Here is a 17,806-nt window from a genome sequence, read left to right as displayed (position 1 = left end):
TTACGATGAAGGAATTTAATTTAATTAAACATGCAAAATAAATAAAGTATAAACATAGTTTTCCTTCAAAAAGTATTATGCATTGAAATGAATTATGAGCAAGATTATTTACCCACTAAAGTAGTTTACTTCGGTTAAGTCTTGAAGATATAAACTGCATCTTGCACCATTAACCCCTATTCCTCTTTACAAAAAAAATCATCATGGAAAGTGCAAATCATGAAAGGATTCTTGAGATGCTTAAACTCTAGGAAGTTGTCATTGCTAACTGCATAACTTAACAAGGGAAAGATTGATTATTTAGCATGAGTTTGTTTGCAAAGAAAAGGGAAGATTAGTTGGATTTAACCTAACCTCAAATCGATGAAGTATAAGATTGAAAAGTCAATTGACATGTAGATAACAAATCATACGGAAGTAATCTCGAAATTACCTTCTAGAGTTAACCAAATTAAAAATGCTGCGAAATATTCGTTGGGAATGAAGCAAAATTCCAAGAAACATCTATACCTTAGATACCTGTCCACATTCCCTGAATATAGGGCCAATAAATTGTAACCAAAAAATAAGAACTAGGGTTTATCCCTGAGAAAATAATAAAAGTTAGGAGACCCTAGGTCTGACAAACGTCAGCTTAAAGAAACTGAAATGGATTGTTTCATCGCATATTACGATGCAAGACTTGCATGGCAAGTACGAAGTCATATGGTCTTGTGATTGATTCACAAGAAAAAAGGTTAAATACCCTCAACAAGGATGGCGGATCCTTACGCAAGTTATCTTGCAAAAGGATGTATTCTTTGATATCCTTCTAAGTAAGGAAGGTTAAAAACCGGAAACTAAAGTATCCAATGAACTTTAGGGTTGACCAAGTTGGGTTAATAGGGTACGCCCTAACCTAGAATATAAAGGATCTTGCCAAGTTGCAAGGCACCCTGGATCGAGTGCTAGATGCATTCAAAAGGAAAGATTCCTTCCTTAGCAGTTTGCCAACAACAAGATCGATTAATGGAAATGTTTGTGCTTGCTAGAGATTTTAGAGCACTGTTTGATTTCTGAATTACAAATTAAATGAATATCTATACTTCAGGTTGAAGGCCTGAAGGGAGAGGCAACTTGAGTTACCCCCGACTACCTGCCTGACCCTAACCAAGGGGGTTGTTGACCGTGCTGGGAACGTGGACTTAACCTGCCACTTGAGGTCTCTCCGTTGAGCACTACTTGGAGCAAGAGGACGCTTGGGTGCCAGGGGGGGCTCTGGCCGTAAATCCCTCGCCTTCCGGGTCCTGCACAAGAGGCTAACGTGACTCGGGATTGGATCTCGAGGCCCGCCTACTAGTCTACGGGCGGAAACTTGGAATAGTGATCCCTGTGGATTATTGGATAGCCTTCGGGTAGATTATGGACAAGCCTACGGGCGGAACTCCTTGTATTTCAATGATAAATATGATGAGATGTTAATAAAGAACTTGTCTGATATTGTTTTTCTATGTCACGTGATAAGATTACGTGAAAGAACCAGTGCTTAACAGATTAATTAAAGAAGCTGATTGTTACATGTCCAGTTAACGTGTTAGATAATTACATAACTAAAACAAAGCGAGGAAAGTGCGGAGGATAGGCCATGGGTCCATCCTACGGTTGGGTGGTCCCGGTTGGCCGGGAACTTTTCTCAAATCTCGAAGAACAACGGGATGATTGTCAAAGGATACGAACAATGAAAGCGTTGACCTAGAGTTATGTCTTAACCGATTTACGCTGTTTTAGGGGAACAGAATGGGACTATGCCTTATGGCAGAGAGGTTGAGCTTTGCATCCCTCTCGTTTCCCATTCTCTTTGAACCAACTGTAGCATGAATCCACTTCGGACCTGGCGTTTCTGCGTAAAGTAGTTTGCCTAGGTCCGACACTAGTTACTATTAGAAAACGACCAATCACGAAACCCTAATTCCGATCGATCCTAAGTGGGAACGGCCAGAATACTTCTGCTACGTGGCAGACGCGGAAAGCCCTAGATCGCAAACCCCGTAACATTCCATGGGAGTGCCGGGCGGAGCTTTCTAGACATCCTTTCCGATGGACTGCTAAGACGTGTCCTGGATGATACTAGTGGACACGTTACAGTGGAATTCAGGATCAGGGACATCTAATGATTTGCAGATAGTGATGCTACTCGTCTAAGAAAAAGAAGAGTGCTAATAACCCAAGCGTGGCATTTCTCACAAACATTTGCGAGAGAGAGCAAGAGAGATAGCCTCTTTGTGTGTGTGTGTGTGTGTGTGTGTGTGAGAGAGAGAGAGCTCATCACCACCGTTGCTACTGCCATCATATGGGAAGAAGAGAGAGAAGTGTGCAAGGAAGAAAGAAGGGAATCCACAAAGAGGAGGCACAAAAGAATTCATCTTTAGTCCTTTGAGGTAGGTCTATTGCCTCTTCTTCCTTTGTTTTTGTGTTTTTTTCTTTTCTTTTTTTGTTTTTCTTTGTAATAAAATGCATAGACAAAGAGGGAGAAAGGGAGGTAGGAAGAAGAAGAAAGAGAGGGAGGGAGAGAGAATAAGGAAGGGAGAGGAAGAGAGAAAGAGAGAGAGAAAGGGGAGGAGGTAACAAAGAGAAAGAGGATGAGAAAAACAAGATATGAAGGGAGAGAGGAGAATGAGTGAGAGAAACAATGAGAGAGAGAGAGGGGAGGGAAACAAAGAAAAAGAAAAGAGAAAGAGAAAGAGAAAGAAGGAGAGAGGAGAGATAAAGATAGTGTGTGAGAGAGGATTTTTAGAGCTTGATTTAATGAAATGGTTGTGCATCAATGAGTTGGAGTTTTCCTAGATAGATTTCAACGCTAGGAACACAATGCAAGTCTCACTTCATCAATCGGAGGTCGTTTGACCCCCCATTTAATCCCCATAAGGTTTGGCATTCTAAAGTATTTTTGTGATCCAAGAGCCAAAAATTGCACGATGAAGGCTAATTGATAGATCTTGATGCCACGAAGCTAACCGTCCAATCGGATTGCGATTCGGAGGTCGTTTGCATCCTCGACGGAGGTAGAATCACTTTTCAGGCAATGTGAACACACGAGAAGTAAACCAGATATTTGAAAATTGACATATGAATGAATGAAAATGAAATAAAATGAATTAAAAACTCAAAAAAATAGCCAACAGGAGGGGGGGCGTAATTTTTTTTGCGCCTCCTCATGGCTCCAAATCATGCCTCTTCTTGGGTAGAGATTCTTGAGAAATGATGCCACGGCTCTTATCTAAGTAGAGAGATGACCATTTTGATTGTATTCCATGTGATGTATAACAAACGAAATTGGTAATTTCTAATCTTTCTCTCTCCTATTCTCTCTCCTCTCTACAACTTGTTCCTATGCATAATCTAGGAGAGAGGGGGATGTATCATGGTGAGAGATTTTAATTGTGGGATGATGTTGGAGCATGAAGGAGCATAGATCGAGGTTGGAAGGAGTGTGAGCAGTTATTGGAAAGCGTTAATATGCCTCCAATCACAAGATGCGTACAATATAAAGCGCAATTCTATAAGTAAGTGGTAAATTCAATCGTTTAATGATAAATTATGTTGGTAAATCATTTTTGGAAATGGTTATATTTAGTTGTCAATACTGTGATCTATAAAAAATGTTAAGGAAATCAAGAGAAATTAGCCATCTAAGAATTTCTTTATAAACACATAAAATTCATAACATTGTGGTTTTAAGGAAAATCATGAGTTTTTGGGGTTTTGTTTTATATATGATGTTTGCATGGAATGGGATATGATCTAAAGATAATTATTAGTACATTAATCAATCCCAATCAATAAATCATAATTATCAATATTTATCAATAAATAAATAGTAAAAATGAGAAAAAATAGGTTTTTAATGTCAAAAAAGAAAAAAATAACATTTGTGTTTGTGAATGTATGATAAGAGTGAGGCGTGAGGGTGAGCCTTAGTTTAGCCCTATCTTTATGTTTAAGTGGGTATTTAGTTCTTTTATGAAGGAAAAATACATTAAAAAATACTCTCTAAATCTACCACCAACTGCATAACCTTAAGCGATAGGGAGAAGGGGAATGTCAATGACTTATAATGCGTTGAATTCTAATTTTTTTCTTATGCATGGCATATAGGATGTGTGGTATAAAAATTAAGAGGGTCCAGTATAGCAGGAGCATGCTCGGTGCTAGCCATACAACGTAGTGATCTTGTTTAGAGTAAAGGCATGAAAAGAAATGTTCTTGCACCTTCAGAATGATGTTTGTTGATGGAAATTTTGTTTGAGCACTATAGATCATACACAATTGCATTGTATGCAACACATGGCATCATCGTGGATGCATAGCAATTATTTTCATGAATAATGACCTACTTTGAGGAGGGGAGGTACCCTAAGATATAGGATTAATGGTTCGTTTCCTTTGGGAAGTATTCAGTGAGGGATATATTACATCTCTTAAAACAATTCATTAAAAGAGTGGATCATGTATTGTATGTCTATGTATGAGGAGCAGCACATCTTGGGGCCAATCCTCGAGGTGTAGGATGTCAAGATTGTTGGGAGAGAAGGAAGGAGTCTCATTGTAGCTTTCTTGCTTGCACAATGGGGTAATACACACACAAGTGGAGGCTCAAAAACAGTTTTCCTATTCTTAGTTGTGTAAGCCAAAAAGAACTCAAGTACATAGAAATAGAAGAATCCTATATATGGGTCTCAAACCAAACTCAACTAACTAAGGTGGCATACTAACTGAGCCACGAACTAGAGTAGATAAGGATAGCTGTCATCTAGCTATTATTCATGGGCGGTGTACCAACCGCATCTACAGCTAACAAGTCGATGACATAAATGCACAACGGTGTCACCCTGGCATATCACGAGTGGAGCTCGATATCTCAACACTCCCCCTTGAGCTCAATCCCAATTCCTGCACACCAAGCAGGTCTCTGAACTTGCGTAGCTTCTTTGCGCCCAATGCCTTCGTGAATATGTCAGCTATCTGATCCTCTGTACGGACATAAACTAGATCAATAAGACCTAGTAAAACCCTCTCCCGCACATAGTGATAATGCACCTCAATGTGCTTTGTTCTAGCATGATAGACTGGGTTATTTGCCAAGTGTATACTGCTCATGTTGTCACAATAAATGACAACTAGCCCATCTGTAGGCTGATGCATATCATAAAGTAGCTTATGCAACCAAGTTACCTCACATGCAGCCATTGCTGCATCCCTGTACTCAGCCTCTGTGCTCGACAAGGCAATTGTAGGCTGTTTCTTGCTGCTCCAAGTGACTGCAACACTCCCAAAAGAGAACACATATCCACTGGTAGATCGTCTATTCGAAATACTACCAGCCCAATCAGCATCAGTGTATCCATGCAATTGTATCTGAACCCCAGTCTCATAAAATAGTCCATACTACAATGTGGACTTCACATACCTGAGTATGCGTCTAGCCGCATCCAAATGCGGTTTCCTTGGAGCCTGCATAAATTGACTTACCAATCCAATAGCATAGCTCAAATTTGGCCTGGTAATAGTCATATAAATCAAACTTCCTACTATGCGTCTGTACATAGTAGGGTCTTCGAGAAGCTCACCTGCATCTGCGCTCAACTTCACATTCTACTCCAAAGGAACTGAAATAGGCTTACAGCCTATCATCCCATATTTGGACATCATGTCCAATCCATACTGCCTCTGCAAGAGCTGTATCCCACTTGGTGATCTAATCACCTCAATGCCCAAGAAATAACGCAGCTCTCCCAAATCCTTCATCTCAAACTTCTACTTCAATAGCATTTTCACATGAAGGATATCTTCATCACTATCACCTGTCATAATCAAATCATCAACATAAATGACAAGTAGCATAATACCTTTCTCTGTTTTTCTCACATAAAGTGAGAAATCTGCCTTGGAAATCTGAAAGCCAATAGTGACAAGATATTGTCCTATCTTGTCAGACCATGCTCTAGGTGCTTGCTTCAAACCATACAAGGCTTTCTTTAACCTGCAAACAAACTCAGGATGAACAACATGCACATAACCTGGTGGCTGCTCCATATATACCTCTTCTTGCAAATCACCATGCAAGAAGGCATTCTTTACATCCATCTGATGTAAAGACCATTCCTTTGATGCAGCCATAGCAATGACTGCTCTTACGGTTGCCATCCTTGCAACCGGACTGAATGTTTCTTCATAATCAATGCCATATGTTTGTGCATATCCCTTGACTACTAATCTTGCCTTGTATCTGTTCATAGAACCATCTGCATTGTGCTTCACCTTATAAACCCACTTACAACCAGTTGCATTCTTATCTTTAGGCAAAGGTACCAATTTCCATGTAGCATTTGCTTCCAAGGCATCCATTTCTTCATCCATGGCTTTCTCCCATTTTTCTTTTCCCATGGCTTGCTCAAAAGAAGTGGGTTCTGGTTCCTGTATCACTTTGACCATATAGGCATAGTGAATGGCTGTAAATTCATCATATTTCAGCCTATCCACAGGATACCTAGCTCTGGTAGACCTGCGCAAAGTAGGTTCACTCCAAGGTGCTCTCAAAACATCCATGGTCTTCCTTAATCCAGGTGTAACAATAGAAGGAATACCCAACTCATCATCAATGCTCTGTTCTAAGCCACTGGATTCACCATCCACATAAGAGTGACCTGCATTCACATCAAACATGGCCTGATCTACCTTCTCTTTTCCTTTTCGTGAAACCTGCATACCACTATCTGCATTGTTTTGAGGAGATTCTCCTGATCTCAATCTGCCTGTCCATGGTGAAGAATGTGAACCACTGCTAGAGGACACTCCAGGTCCACTAATATTTTGTGACTGCTGCTGTGAATTCTGTGCAGCATTACCATTTTGTGCATCTACATCATCAATCACATTTACTGGTTTATACCAGCTACTCATCTCATCAAAAATAACATCTCTGCTCACTGTAAACTTACGAGTAGAAGGGTTATAGCATCTATACCCTTTCTGTTGCAGCAGAGAGTAACCAATAAAGATGCACTTCTCAGCTTTTGGATCCAACTTGGATCTCAACTCATCTAGCACATGAACATAGGCAATGTAACCAAAAATCTTCAAATGAGAAATATTTGGTTTCCTACCAATATACCTCTCCTCTAGAGTCATCCCATGTATTGCTGCAGTGGGAGTCCTGTTCATTATGTAGACTGCTGTAGCAACTGCTTCAGTCCAGTAAAAATCTAGTAAGTCTTTTTCGTTGAGCATGGCATGAGATACCTCTCCAATATGCCTGTTTTTCCTTTCTGCAATTCCATTTTGTTATGGGGTATGACTGCATGAATATTGCTACTTTATGCCATGCTCCTGCAGGAACCTTGCAAACTCATTTGAGAGGTGCTCTCCCCCTCCATCTGACCTTAGGCATTTTATTTACATGCCTGTTTCTTTTTCAACCATAGCTTTAAGAGTTTTGAAATACCCAAAAACTTCACTTTTCTTTTTCATAAAATACACCCAAACTTTTCTGCTATAGTCATCAATAAAAGTGACAAAATAATGACAACCTCCAAGAGATCCAGCTTTAGCAGTCCACACATCAGAGTGGATTAATTCCAATGGCTTTTTACTCTCTTGAACATGTCTAGGAAATGGTTTCCTTGCCTGTTTTCCAAACTGACAGGCTTCACATACCTTATGCATTTCTGCAACCTTGAATTTAGGCAACCCTGCAACAATATTTTGGGCTTGCATTGATTTAAGTCATTGTACATTAACATGACCAATGCGTTTATGCCAGATATCAATATTTGCAACTGCAACGGTCCCATGTGCAAACATTGCTGCACTCAATTCAGGCATGTTTGCATCCAACGTAAACATTCTGCCCTTCTTCTTTCCTTTTGCTATCAAGCGACCTTTATTTTTCATATACTCAACAAAGCATCCATGAGAATTAAATCTGACCTACAAGCCCTGCTCAACCATTTGACCGCCACAGAAACCAGGTTCTTGGTGATATTCGGGACATGAAATACATTCGACAGGTATTTCTTTTTCCCGACAAAGGAATTTTTCCAATCTGCACAATAGGATGTGCAGTATCATCACCAATCTCCACAAATCGTGGTTTTTCCATTTTTCTTGCATCCTGCATCCATTCTGCATGATCTATCATGTGGTTTGATGCACCTGAGTCAACATACCACACATCGTTGCTTTCTTCTGCACTTGTCACAGAGTTGGTCATGTGCTGCACCATAAACAAATGCTCATTTCTGTCATCACCCTGTCTACTAGAAGATGCATAATTCCCTTGTTGCAATTTTCCATTCATGATGTCATTTTGCTTTTTATAGCAGTCTTTAGCCATATGACCCATTTTACCACAGTAGTAGCATTCAACATTGTTGTTTGCATTTTGGCCTCTTTGCCATCCACCACGATCTCTTTGGCTCCCCCTGCCTCTAGAGTTACCACGTCCTCCTCCATAGGACTGGTTTTCTTGAGTTTGCTGAATATTCTGATTTCTACCACGGCCTTCAGATCGGCCTCCTCTACCTCTGCCTCTACCTCTTCCAGCATTTGAGTAGAAGACAGTTTCTTTTGAAGTTCCTCCTGAAGAAGATGCACCACCATTTCTCTGCTCCTCAGAAATGAGAAGAGCAATCAACTCCTCAAAATCAAGAAATCTTTCACGGACGGAAATGGATGTTCGGAACTGTGCATAATCTTTTCCTAGACCATTCAAGGTCACATAAACTAAATCATCATCTTTCACTGGCGACCCAATGGAAGCAAGTGCATCTGCAATCTTCTTCACCTTCATGTGGTAGTCATTGATGCTCATACTTTCTCTTTGCACATTGTGCAACTCTTCCTTGAGCTGCATTTTCCTGGCTTGCGTATTTGTGCTATACATTTTTGACAAAGTATCCCATGCCTCCTTTGGCGTACTTGCATCCTGAATATGCACAATCATAGAGTCCAAAATACTGATAGACAGCCAGTACATAACTTTTCTAGCTCTCTCATGCCATCCTTTAAATGCTTGCATTTGCTGTTGATTGGGAACATCAGGAAGAACTGGTTCTTCTTCACTTCCTACAACAAATTCCTAATATCCTTTTGCCATAAGGAAATTCGTCATTCTAAACTTCCATGCTTGGATGTTGTTCTTGTCAAGCTTTTCAGTGATTGACAATCTGTGAAAGAGAATCAGACGCCATTACAGAACACTGGAAAAAATTCTGTCACTGTAAAAAACACAGCTTCAGCCTCACAAGGGCAAATCTGCAAAACTGACGAAAGTGGTATTTGACCACACAGTCACTTCATAGTGACGATTTTGCATCAATAGGCAACAGGGATGGTTCTATAACTCCCAATGTCTCTACACACAGGCATACGACGCAATTTCTACGGTAACTTTTCACCGACCTGTAGAACGGTGGTCGCACAGCATAAAATAGGGCATTTTCCTGAGTGCGTGTGCAGAAAACTTCCGCCTCTAAAACAGGCCCCGAAATGGCCTCTAATTAAAAAAACTGAGCAATCCAGGGCTAAAGCCCTAGGCCGCAGCATAAACTGCCCTCTTGCTACACCGCGAAGGGCATCTCAATCTGAGACAATGCACTCTTGCACTTTCCAGCTGTGCTAGTTGCTGTAGAGACTTGCTCCCAAAACAGAAAAATGAAAGCAACACTGGTCCTATTACCAGAACACCGTGAATTTGGCTTGCTTTCTTGAGCTCCTTACCACGAACAAGGCTCTGATACCATGTCAAGATTGTGGGAGAGAAGGAAGGAGTCTCACTTGTAGCTTTCTTGCTTGCACAATGGTGGAATACATACACAGGTGGAGGTTGAAAAACAGTTTTCCTCTTCTTAGTTGTGTAAGCCAAAAAGAACTCAAGTACATAGAAATAGAAGAACCCTATATATGGGTCTCAAACCAAACTCAACTAACTAAGGTGGCATACTAACTGAGCCACAAACTAGAGTAGATAAGGATAGTTGTCATCTAGCTATTATTCATGGGCGGTGTACCAACCGCATCTACAGCTAACAAGTCGGTGACATAAATGCACAACAGTCACCCTGGCATATCACGAGTGGAGCTCGATATCTCAACAAGGAGAGTTGTAGTGGGGCCATGGAAATCAGTTGAGGGGCACTCCCTTTTTCTATGCTTACATGGTGTATTATACCGATATGTGTAAGGACTCCCTCTCAGGAGTGTGGAAAGGGTTATCCGTTGGATTACAATTTATACAAACACAAAGTTTTATATTAGAGGTTAGGGTAGTATACCCCTTAGATGCTCTTGACTGCGAGGCTGAGGGGTCATTTGATGTGTAGTAGAGGCCCAATTGGTACCATAGAGCCACTCTTAGGCCCATTTTAGGTCCCGATAAGTGATAAATCTGCCGAGAGCAGCTAATAAGTGGTGGTCTCCAAATAGAAGGGACCAGTTTATTAGTGTATGCCCCAAAAGGCAGTGAAATAGATCCAAAAGATCATCAAGCCTAGCTTTAGAAGCAAGAAAGAGTTGAACATGCTCGATGGTGGGTTGAAACTATTAGGACATATTCTCCTTAGCAGATTGCCTTGATATTTCTATAAGGGAGGGGTTTTATAGCCCTAGCCTCATGCATAATCTATTTAGGAGGAGGAGGAAGTTCTAGTACTTCCCCTCTTCTAGTTAGTCAGTCCACTTTGAGTGGAGTAATAGTTCCCATCATTCAAAATCCTTTAGCAAATAGGGTTGTCACCATGGCACATCCCATTGCAATCACAACAAGAATGCCGAACTTCTTAGCCCTAGGATTTCCTCTACCCATTTTTAATGGGTTAGTAGAGGAAGATGCAAAACTTCATATTCATGAGTTCCAAAAGTTAATGTTCTTTAATATGACTCTAAAAGGAGGAGCTGTAGTATGGTATCAAAGCCTAGAGACTGGAACCATAACTATGATTGACCTATTTTTTGCAGCCATTTGAAGAGAGTTAGCCCTTGAAAGGAGAGGTCAGTATTGGCTACGTGTTGTTAATATAACATGTGAACCTCACAAGAATGTTTGAAGTTATGCCAAGAAATTGAAGGAAGTATTTCATAAGTTATAGCCATATATTCCCATTCCAACTACTGATCAGCAATGATACTTTTTGCATGGGTTGGACTTTAACATTCAGGTGTAGTTGAGCAGTGTTGCTCTTACTGACATTGATATGGCTATTACATGAGCAAAAGAGGTAGAGTCCCAACTACAAGCAGCCTATACCTTTAGGGCAAATTGAAATCCAAGTTTAGGTGTTGGAAATACTTTGGAAATGTTGAATGGAGGTCAAGGGATGACCATGAGTACTTCTAATTAGAAAGGAAGCATGATTCAAAATGTGCACATGTTGCCAGCTCCTCCTAGTGTGACCATGCCTATGGCTAGTCAGATGTGGCTCCACCAAGTGTTGGAGGCCAAACAATAAACACTAATGTTGTTCCAGGTAATCAATAATTAATTCCTAATCAAGTGATTAGGCCAACAGAATGACAAGTAGATGATCGCAGCTATGAGTCAAGTACCTCGAATGTCCTTAGTGAAGTTAAGGATCTGATGAAGCACTATACTAGCATGATCACCAAATAATATAGGCAAATAGTTGTTGATGTCAATTTCCTTAAGAAGTAGTAGAAATTGATTGGAAGTTGATGCCATGAAGAGGATGCCCCCTCAACCTTCAGTTATAAGTGGTGTGGCGGTTAAAATTTCCTTAGGAATTATCCAAATGTTAAATGTGACATATGTGAGAAGTCTAGCCACCTAGCTAGTACTTGTTGGAGCAAGATTATCTCTCTCTAGCAAGGAAGTAAATAGCCATGTCCAATCAATCATTGAGCACAAGGAAATAATCTCTAGCAAGATGAAGGACCGGAACAAATATTATAAAGAGGAGAAGCTATTATAGAGGAGTTTCCTAGTGGGAGTGGAGTGAGCCTTATTGAAGTTATATGTGTTAATGGCACTAAAGGTTCTAATCTACGAGTCATTACAAGAGGTCAAAAGGGTAAAGATCGAGACAAAGACAAGTTAAATAGTGTTGAGAGAAACCCTAAGTAAGATGATTAGGGAATAAAGTCCTACCCTAACGTGGAAGGCAGACCTCTAAAAGCTGTTGACAACAAAACTAACCCCAAGAAGGATAAGGAATTGCCAAAGAAGAAGGAAAAAGCTAAGAAAGGGGCACCAAAGCCTATTCAAAGACCAAAGGAAAGAATGGCCTGGAAGGAGAAGAGAGTTATTGGTAACTATCATGAATTCGATTTAGCAAGTTCTCTTTGCGAAGTTAAACCAAATGTAAGCCTCCTACAGTTGATTAAGTTGTCTCTAAGAGTGCATAAGGAATTTAAAAAAATTCTACACACGGGTTATATCGTGGAGCCCTTGGGAATAGCTCATGTGGGAGATGATTGGTTTGAGCATACTCAAAAGCATTTCCCAAGAGTAGTAGTATATGTTGATGGAATATTAGTGGAATATGCTATTGTAGGCATAAGACCCTCCGCCAACATTATGAGTTTGAAATTGATGGAGATGCTAGGGTTAGAAATAAAAAAAGATGCCTCCACGATTCTTTGAATGGATGATGATAGTTTAAGACAACTTGAAGGGTGCATTACCAAATCCCATGTGATTATCACTAATATAAAATGCATTCTTGAATTTAGCGTGATTAGGTTTGCAGGGTAGCCTAGCTATCAAGTATTGCTAGGTAGGCCATGGACCTTACAAGTGGACTATCAGGTCAATATACCCAGTGCTCAGTTGATCTTTGGTAGAGGTGCTAGATATGCAGTAGTAGGCACCTATCCTGAATCTCCTCAAAGTGAGAGAGTTCATTTGTCTTCTATAGAGATAGATACATTGAATGATGCAACTAGTAGTGAGACGTCATCAACTGACGAATACAACGAGGAGTGCACTATAGAGGATATCTATTAAGTAACATTAAATGAGCCAATAGAGGCTTAGGATAGGATAAGACATGCAGATGTAATTGAGTTAGACTTTAGGACGATGAATGATTCATGGCCAATCAAATTAGAGTCCATGCTCAATTTGGAAAAAGGGAAGGACTATGTATCCTTGATTCAGGAATTCAGCAACATCTTTGCTTAGAGTTATGCAAGCTGAGAGGTATTCCTCCTAGCCTGGTTGTTCATACCATTCCCCTAAAGGAAGATAGTCATCTTGTGTGACAAAAAGTGAGGTGTATGCCTTTTGGTTTAAGGTACAGGCTATTCGAGGAGTTGATAAACTACAAAAAGTTGGCCTAATATTTTCGGTACAACACATAGAGTGGTGTTCACTAGTTGTTATCAGAAAAAAGAAGAATAATCAAATTTGGCTTTGCGTAGATTTCAGAGAGATGAATAAGAAAACAATTAAAAAAACCTATTCATTTCTATTCAGTGATAAGATTTTAGATCAATTAGTAGGTAGAGAAGTCTATTCATTTATGGATTGCTTTGTTGGATATAACCAAATGGCTATTGTAGAGGAAGATGAGCTAAAAATGATGTTTATTACTATATTCAATACCTTTACGAATCATGTGACGGCCTTTGGGTTATACAATGCACTTGGTTCTTGGCAATGAGGAGCTGATAAGACTTTTGGTGACATCTCCCTAAAGGAGTTAAAAGTCTTCATTGATGATCTGGGGGCAGCTACCACAAGGAAAAGACAACTGATTATTTTAAGAAGATGTTTTGAGGATTGCAAACAGTACTGCATTGCTCTTAATCCATGAAAGTGTATCTTTGGTGTGCCCTATGGGCCGTTACTAGGCCATGTGGTAGTGATTGGTAAGAATTGAGGCTATCATTCATGAGCAATAATAAAGGAAGAGTTCATTAAATTGGAATATGGAATATCCACAAACACTTACTATATTGATCTCAAACCTCCTTTCACACTATTTAAATGTAATCACATATACTTATTAAAGATAATTTTACCAAACCTTCCTAGGATTTTAATGTCAGATCAATTATAATTCAATGTTAGTATTGGAAAGATTTCAACTTATTTTGATGCTGGCTATCCTTATGTACATTTTATAAATTTTTATTTGTGAATGATATTTCATGTTCTGTAGTATATTGAGTTTCATGCGAATGAAAACAACACTTTTCAAAGCTCTTGGGTATCGCGATTGAACCAAAAAATATAAAGGTTATAGTCATTATGAGTCCACCACACACTTCAAAAGAGGTACACATCTTTCTATCATCATAAGTGGGATATTATCGGAGATTTATCAATGTGTTGGCATAAAGAATGTTTCCATTGACAAATTATTATCTTTTAACTATATGTTTAATTGGAGCCAATCTTGTCAAGTATCTTTTGAGGATGTGAAGCAAAAACTAGGAAAAGCACCAATCCTAAAAGTACCCAAACGAGGTGAGGTCTTTTATTATTTTCGATAGCAACAATGCATAGTATTAGCTATTGTTTAGCCCAAAATTGGGAAGATAAATGGTATTATCCAATAGCCTTTTCCTTATTGAAAATTAGAGATATCTAAGATCAATGACACCTACATGGGAAAATTGTGCCTTGGAATGGTTTTTGCGACAAAGAAATTTAAGCACTATATCCTCTATGAGAAGGTGATATTTTTTATGAAGGCAGAGGGACTTAGAATGTTGATGAACAAGTTGCAGCCGCCACACCGATAGCAAAGTGCTTAATCACTTTGCAAGCATGAGTTGGATTATGAGATTAAGAGTAAGCCACCAAAGCTGCATGGTATTATGGAATGTCTTCTGGATTTCAAAGAGCCAAAGGAAATTCTAGCTGATGGGAGTGACATCAAAGGTCTATTCAAAATTGATATAGCCTCCAACCCTTCCTTGTATGCAGCTATAGCACATTATCTATCTACATCAGAGGTTGGGACTACTTTATCAAAGTTTGAGAAAAGAAAGATTAAGCAACACGATCTACACTTTTCAATTATAATGGGTGACTTATATAAAAAAGGTGCGGACAATATTTATTTCAGATATGTAGTACCTGATGAGGTATCATTCATTCTTGAGGATTACCATGATTCTGCATGTGGGGGACATTTTGCTAGGTGGCTTATTACCCAGGAAGCTCTTCATGTTAGAGATTGGTGGCCATCAATTTTCTAGGATACTTTCAATTATGTTAACTGCTGTGATGTTTGCCAATGGACACGATGCCAAGGAGAATCATAAGAAGTTGCTAAACCCTTCGAGAAATGGGGTATTGATTTTTTTGGACAAATATACTCTTCATCTACTACACGAAAGTGTTATATCATTGTAGTAATAGACTACTTTACAAAATGGTCTGAAGCTTGAGTAATGATGAAGGATAACATTAAGGAAATGACAAGTTTTATTATGGAGCTGATTGTTTGTCATTTTGGTCTACCTAAGGAGCTAGTGTCCGATCGAGAGACACACTTTCTAAATAAGGTTATTTTGGGCATCTGAGGCCGTTTCAGGCCCCGTTTTAGAGCCGCAAGGTTGTGGACAGCAGTTTCAAGATACACTGTGATTTCGGCTGTTTTGACCAAAAGTGGGTGCCCAGGTTACAGATTGCGAATCTGTAATTCTTGAGGTGTTTGCAGGAAGCAAACATAAGGATTATCTGCAAACAGGTTGCAGATTGCATGTATTGTTGCAGCAAGGAAACTATGCATCATCTTCACGACAGAATGAAGACAAAAATGAACGTCTGTTTGTTATGCAGCATATGCTGAATGCCATTACAGGAAAGAGAACACATGATGATGTTTGGTATGTTGATTTAGGTGCATCCAATCATATGACCAACCATGCAGAATGGTTTGGAGAGATGCAAGATTTCCAAAATGCAGGTTATGTGCAGATGGGTGATGATTCATGCCACCCAATTTCACACATTGGAAAAGTTCCCTTGTCCTTGCATGATGGTAAGACAAAGAGTCTTTCAGATGTATTACATGTGCCATCTATTACAAAGAACTTGGTGTCAGTCGGTCAAATTGTAGAGCAAGGGCTGCAAGTCAGATTAAATGCAAAGGGCTGCTTTGTAGAAGACTTCAATGACAAGTGCAGGTTGGTAGCAAAGGGAAGTAGAGTTGGACGTATGTTTACTCTGGATGCTGGAATTCCTACTATGAATGCTACTATGTATGCTAAAGCAAAAGGTGTTGTTGCAGATATTGAAATTTGGCATAAACGCATTGGACATGCAAATGTACAAATGCTGAAATTAATGCAGTCCAAAGGGTTGGTTACAGGTTTGCCTACATTTAGAGTTGTAGAATTTCATAAGGTATGTGAAGCATGTCAGTTTGGTAAGCAGGCAAGACACCCCTTTTCACATGACAAAGATGTAAGCAGAAATATCCTTGATGTTGTACATACAGACATTTGGGGGCCTACACAAAATGTATCTCTTGGAGGAAGTTCATACTTTGTCACATTCATTGATAATTGTTCTAGAAAGTTGTGGGTATATTTTATGAAGGAAAAGAGTGAAGCGTTTGAGCACTTTAGAACTTTCAAGGCTGCAGTTGAAAGAGAAACAGGCTTGAAAGTAAATACAATTGAGGCCGGGTCAATCAAGAGGTATTGCTGTGCATACATTTTTATGGCCTCATCAAGCTGACAATGTTGCAGGAAATGTAGGATAGCAAGTTGTAAATCTTCATGGGACATTTGAAAGAGCGGAGAATAGGACTCAGCAAGGTCATAGGAAACCTGATGATGATGTGATTAATAAATTGCAAGAACAGTTGGAAAATCTGAATTTAAATATGAGCCTATTGCAGGCAAGGCAACCTCAAATGTAAGCTAGATTTAGAGGACCAAGGAATATATGCGAAAACTTTGAATGCTTTAATTGCAGGGAGAGAGGCCATATTGCTCATGATTGCCCTTATCCAAGAAGAACAGGAGGGGAGATGTATCCCATGCCACAAGGGAATGCTAGGCAAGATGCTAAACCTCAACAGGAACAAAGACCACTTGAACTAGCTAGGCAACAGTTCCCCTTGGGCAATATGTACTTTGAGTCATAGAAAAAAACAAGGTCCTCTGCGCGCTGCTTAGTTGTACGCCCCTCAAAGAGCACTTTACCAATTTTAAGGTGGTAACACTTAAAAGAACCAATGAAACTCTCAACATTTTGCCACTCACAGCAATTCGAAGGGTATACTTCTGTAAATACAAGACAAGTTATTACATAGGTATCATGAAATTTTTCATTCTCAATGAGTTGCAAATACTTACTATTTGCAATGTTTCATTTTAAGGGCATAGTGGGTGCAATATGTATTTTTTTTGCATGAATACATGTACAAACGCCTCTGTTACAAGATGAGAATCAACATTCTTTGTCTGAGAGCTAAAATTTTATCCTTCCAGTGCTTTGGTACATTTGCAATTGCAGATGCTTTCACCCTAAAAGCTCCCATCATACTTGGATGCATATGTACCCAAGATGAGCAATGATATGTATGAGTGATCCAATTCCATTCTTCATCTTTTCTGTTATGTACTTCTATCGAGAGAATGCTTGTTCTTCTCTCAGGCATTATAACCTACGCATTAGATGTAAAGATGTATTAACCCCTAAATAATAAGCATTTTAAGTCTGTCGAGTAGATTTAATTTCAAGGCATCACTTTAATCATACCATTTACATGAAATATAATGAGAAGAATAGCACAAGAATACTCAGAGAATTTCACCAAAATAAATTTTATTATAATGAAGAGGAGTT

This window comes from Lygodium microphyllum, chromosome 4 (assembly GCF_053477565.2).
Source record: "Lygodium microphyllum isolate KBCC chromosome 4, Lygodium_microphyllum_v1.1.10, whole genome shotgun sequence".
Classification (NCBI taxonomy): Eukaryota; Viridiplantae; Streptophyta; class Polypodiopsida; order Schizaeales; family Lygodiaceae; genus Lygodium; species Lygodium microphyllum.
This window is presented reverse-complemented; position numbering follows the sequence as displayed.